Genomic DNA, 6,000 nt, shown 5'->3' with positions numbered 1-6,000 from the left:
TTTTGTTTTGTTTTTTCCTCACAGGAATAGATGCTTCATGTGAGTATGGGTTGACCTTTTCTGCCTTCAGAGCCTCAGCCACCACTATTATCAAGGCTCTGGGAGAATGTGTGGCCTATGATCTTAAAGCACTGTAGCATCCACCAGAGAACCCACTTTACAGACCCACTTGTATCATAAACTGAGTTGCTTGCTGAGTGGCACATTGATGTGGTATGCTGAAGGCATTTGGAGCCCTGACTCAGAGGCAGTACTCAGAGAAGATGGGGGTGCCACCCTCCAGGAATGATGCTTGGAGAGGACTGGGGTGCCATTTTCCAGGAATTATACAGACAATGAACTACAGACCTTTCTAAGGTACCATGTCCTTAGTAATAAGAACATATTAATCTAGGGACCAAAGAAGGAAAGAGTAGCCTTACTCACTATATTCTGAGACCCTCAAAGGGTCCCTATAGTCTGGTTTCTACAGGATTAGTGGTTTTGATTCTCAGTAGGGTTTATTCTTGCCAGAGATATGCAAAGATCCTATTGAACTGTAGGCTATAGTTTCCACCTGGACACTTTGAACTCTCTCAATTAGGCCAAGATGAAAGGATGTCATCTTGTGAGGGCTCATTGACCTTGACATACCACAGCCCTGCAGGAGCAGCTCCCCAAATGCTTTCATGAAGTGAAGCCAAGTGGACCTCAGGGTAAATGGACAGACAGGGAGATGTGTCAATCAAATGCTCCCTTAAAAAAGTGTTCATAGCTGGTCATGGTGGCACTCATCTTTAATTCCAGCACTTGGGAGGAGAGATAAGAAGATCACTGTGAGTTTTAGGTCAGCCTGAGACTATTTAGAGAATTCCAGGTTAGCCTGGGCTATAGCAAGACCCTACCTCAAAAAAAAAAAAAAAAAAAAAAAAACCACAAGCAAAAACAAAAAAAGGGTTCATGGCATAGATACTGGAGGTAGAAAACTATTAGTGGGGGCTGGAGAGATGGCTTAGCGGTTAAGTGCTTGCCTGTGAAGCCTAAGGTCCCTGGTTTGAGGCTTGATTCCCCAGGACCCATGTTAGACAGATGCACAAGAGGGCGCAAGCATCTGGAGTTCGTTTTCAGTGGCTGGAGGCCCTGGCGCGCCCATTCTCTCTCTCTCTCTCTCTCTGCCTCTTTCTCTCTCTGTCTGTTGCTCTCAAATAAATAAATCAAACAAAATAAAATTAAAAAAAAAAATTATCAGTGGGCATGATGGTGCATACCCTAGCATTTGGGAGGGTAAGAGACTGGTGAGTCCAAGGCCAGCAACATATGTACAGAGTGAGATCTTGTCCGAAAAAGGAAATAGGGCTGGGGAGATGGACCTCAGCACTGCTCAGTAGCTAAGGGAATTTGGTTGCAAAGCCTGCAGAGCAGTTTGTTTGCCTCAAAAAAAAAAAAAGCAGAGTATAGACACCTTGAAGCTGTTCTCTGACCTCTACACATGTGTATACACACACACACACACACACACAATAAATAAGCAAATGCACAAATTAGGCTTATTCCTCAGCTGTAAGAAGTGGGTGATATAAATTGATAAGTTAAGAGCTGTTGAGGTCTTCAGAGTCAGTTTTAGGTTTTCATCCTATGCTTTTTCTTTTCTTTTGGCTTTTCGAGGTAGGGTCTCACTAGCTCAGGCTGACCTGGAATTCACTAATTAGTCTCAGGGTGGCCTCGAACTCATGGCGATCCTCCTACCTCTGCCTCCTGAGTGCTGGGATTAAAGGCGTGCACTACCATGCCTGGCTTCATCCTATACTTTTCTTAGGGTGGTCCCTATAGCAGAGCAAGGCTTAGCTAGTTCCATGAAATGAAGAAGCCCTTAAGCAAAATCTTTGCCCTGGAGTGCCCTGTAGGAAGCTCAATCCTGTTTCTGCCTCCTTCATAGCAGTTCTCCCCTCGCCCTCCCAAGCTCTTACACTCTTCCTTTCAGGATCTACTTCTGGGAAATCTAACTGGGATAACAGCAGATTTAGAATCTGGCCCCTGAATCCAACTCATTTATTGCACCCACCCTAGGGATGTTTGCGTAATCAGAACAGCTATTTTCTCACACATAGTTAAAGAGAGTTATCCCTTTCATATTCACATTCCATTGTTCACGTGAGGATTAAATGAGCACGTGCAGGAAAATGCTATGGAATTTGAAAATCACTATGAACACTGTTATGGTTTCTATTAAAAGGCCTAAAGAGTTAAAGCTTTTCCCAGCTTACCAAACAATTCTCCATAGGTTTCAAAACTTCAAAGAGGTAATACATTTCAAGCCTTTTCACAGTTGCTATGGTGTATGAGGTTTTTCTGTAACTCCACTTATTCCCAGGGAGTAATTTACACACTTAGATATCTGGTTTGACAATCAGATACAGACCTAAATAAAGAACTATAGAATACGACAGTAACCTGTCATGGGAATTTGGTTTGTGTCTTTTTACTTCTAGGATAACAATGACTAAGACAGAGAGACAAGAAACACTGAAAGTCCTCTTTTGACAAAACACAGTGGCAACAGTGTTGGGGGAAAATACTGAATAACTGTGTAGCCACAAACCGATTTTCCCCGGTAGTCTTGTGATAAGAGGCAATTAAAAAAAAAGAAATGCAGTTTTAATTCTATGGATAAAAATTACAATTTTAACATATATGTCCATAAAATGTTTCTTTTTGTTTTGCTTGAGATAAGGTCTCACTCAGTCCTGGAACTCATGGGAATCCTCAGACTACCAAGTGATGAGATTAGAAGCACGAACCACCACACTTAGCAGAAACTCCTTTTTCTTCTGAATTTTTTAAAAAAAACATTTTTATTTATTAATTTGAGAGAGAGAGAGAGAGAGAGATACACAAATAGGCAAGTAGATAGATAGATAGAGTCAGAATGGGCATGTCAGGGCATCCAGCCACTGCAAAGGAACTCCAAATGTGTGTGCCCCCTTGTGTATTGCTTATTTGAGTCCTGGGGAATCAAACCAAGGTCCTTTGGCTTTGCAGCAAATGCCTTAACAGCCAAGCCATGTCTCCAGTCCAAATATTTCTTATGAACATCTTTTAGCATATGTTCTTTGAAGTCATACTTACATTATGTATTGAATAAAGACCTGGTGATCATATCAGTAACTTTATCAGAAAAACTTAATTTTTTTAAATCTACTGTGCTGGAGAGATAGCTCCGGGGTTAAAGGCACTTGCTTGCAAAGCCCAATGGCACAAGTTCAAATCTCAAGTACCAGTGTAAAGCCAGTGCACAAAGTGACCCATGTGTCTGGAGTTCATTTGCAGTGGCAGGAGGCCCTGGCTTATTCATACTCACTCTCTTTGCCTCTTTCTATCAATTTTTTAAAGGACAAAATTTTTTATTTATTCACTTATGTGTGCATTTGTAGGGGATACAACTGAGTCTCTTGCCACTGCAAACAGCACTTTGCATCTGGCTGGGGAAGTGAGCCTGGGCTAACAGGCTTTACAAGCAAGCATCTTTAACTGCTGAGCCATCTTCCCAGCCCCAGAAACTTTTAGCAGCAACTTAGTACAGAAAAATGGGATTTTTTTTCCTATCCTGTGCTTTTATTTATTTGGTAATCCTGATTAACAGTGGGTTTTCTTTCCTCTAGTAATGAATTAATTTACTTACCTTGTTTTTTGTGGTTGTGGGGCTTGAACCCACCTGGGGCCTCCTGCATGCTTGGTAAATATTCTACTACTGAGTTGCATCTCCTCACTTTGCCCATTACTTTATTTATTTATTTGAGAGAAAGATAGATAGAGAGGCAGATAGAGGGAGAGTGGGTATGCCAGGGCTTCTAGCCTCTGCAAACAAACTGCAGACGCATGCACCACCTTGTACATCTGACATTATATGGGTACTGGGGAACAGAACTCCGGTCCTAAGGCTTTACAGGCCAAGTGCCTTGACGGCTGAACCATCTCTCCAGCCTTTGTCCAGTATGTTAGAAGGTATGTCTTTGATTTGGATTCCAGAGTTGATGAAAATTCACAACTGTAAGCTTTGAAAGTATGTGTTTTTGTTGCAGAACTGTTGAGTTCATTGTCTCACAACCAGGAAATGTTAGGAAAGCGGGCAAAGAGGCATGAGTAAGGCAAAGGAGATTTACTGAAGAAAGAAAAGGTGGAAAAGTCCCAAGGTACCAAGGAAAGCATGCTTATTAGGGTTTTAGCTGGCATCCAAAGAGGGGACAGAAAAGGGGGAGGGGAAGGAAAAGCTCTGCCTTTTGAGTTAGAATTCAGAAAAGTGCACAGGCTCAGCAAGAGAGTCTGTGGGCAGCTGCAGCCAGGAAGGGGCTCTGTGGATTTGAGAACATCATCTCATCAAAGGGATACACATTCCTCCCACCTCCTTAGCACGTTTATAGGAGAGGGGTGGTCACTTTAACCCAGGGCCAGAGGAAAAACTCAACTAAAGTCCTGTCACTTGCATCCTCTCTCCTTTCTTATGGTTTTTTTAAATACTATGGAAGGGCTAGAGAGATTGCTTAGTGGTTAAGGTGCTTCCCTATGACCCAGGTTCAATTCCCCAGTAAGCCAGACGCACAAGGTGGCGCATGTATCTGGAGTCCATTTGCAGTGGCTAGATGCCCTGGCGTGCCCACTCTCTCTCTCTCTCTCTCTGTCCATTTGCCCCTTTCTTTCAAATAAATAAGTGAAATGCAAAAAAAGAAAAAAAAGCTAAATACTATGGAAAAGTAACTGGTGATATTCCCCTTTCTAATGTTACTAGGGAAACAGGATTGGGTCTGCCCTTCAATGACCTCCAAGTCTAACGTTTGTATGTATCACCTATAAAACCTATCAGTTTCATAGAAAGATCTTTTTAAAAGATGTTTAAAAACTAGTCGGGCCTGGTGTGGTGGCACACGCCTCTAATCCCAGCACTGGGGAGGCAGAGGTAGGATCGCCATGAGTTCGAGGCCACCATGAGACTACAGAGTGAATTCCAGGTCAGCCTTGGCTAGAGTGAGACCCCCACATCAAAAAAAACAAAAAACAAAACTAAAGTCCTTTTGGGTTTTTTGTTCCAGGATTTTCATCTTATGAATATGATGAGTGAAATCCACAGGCCAGAGGCTAAGGGTCAGAAAGATTCTATTATTTTTTAGAATATTTTAAAATATTTATTTTATTTATTTGAGAGAAAGAGGCAGATAGATAGAGAGATGGGGAGAGAGAGAATGAGTGTACCAGGGCTTTCAGCCACTGCAAATGAACCCTAGATACATGTGCCACCTTGTTCATCTGGGTCCTGGGCAATCAAACCTGGTTCCTTGGGCTTCACAGGCAAATGCCTTAACTAAACCATCTCTCCAGCCCTTTTGTCTCTATTCTGAGATAAACTGTCAGGTAGGCCAGAGTGGTTTAGAACTCCTGACCCTCCTGCCTCCACCTTCCAAGTTCCCTTATTCGGGACATGTGCCACCACTTTCTCTTGATAGGACAGTTTTGTGCGGGTATTCTGCAAATTATAACCTCAAGGGCTAAAGCCCGGTGACCTCCAAAGGAGGTTTACGGAACAGTACACAGTGATGAAACCTGAAGCAGCACCGAAGAAATACAAACCCTCATACTCCTAGGGAGCGTTGCACTGGGTAGTCTTCACACACTTGTATCTTAAATTTACTCTCATGGATGGCAGGAGAAAACCAACAGTTTGGGAGATCCGATGGAGTTCTGCTCAGAGCTTCCAGTACCGAACAGCGCTGTCCATCTGTGACGGCGAGTGCAGGCGGTGGCCGCAGGCCAAGGCACCAAGAGCGTCTCTTTGCCCTCCTGTTGTTGGAAAAGTCTCGGTTCCTCTCTCTCACTTGGATCCTGTTTCATCAGGGGTTCAAGGCCACCGAAGCCAAGACCCACCAGCCACTGTCACAACCTTGGGAACCCTTGGCTGGCCGACCACAGGCTCCACACCCGGGGAAGAGGGAAGGCAGGCCGCGGGGAGACCGTGGGCAGCGCGGGCGCGGG

Source organism: Jaculus jaculus, chromosome 14 (assembly GCF_020740685.1).
Source record: "Jaculus jaculus isolate mJacJac1 chromosome 14, mJacJac1.mat.Y.cur, whole genome shotgun sequence".
NCBI classification, from domain to species: domain Eukaryota; kingdom Metazoa; phylum Chordata; class Mammalia; order Rodentia; family Dipodidae; genus Jaculus; species Jaculus jaculus.
This window is presented reverse-complemented; position numbering follows the sequence as displayed.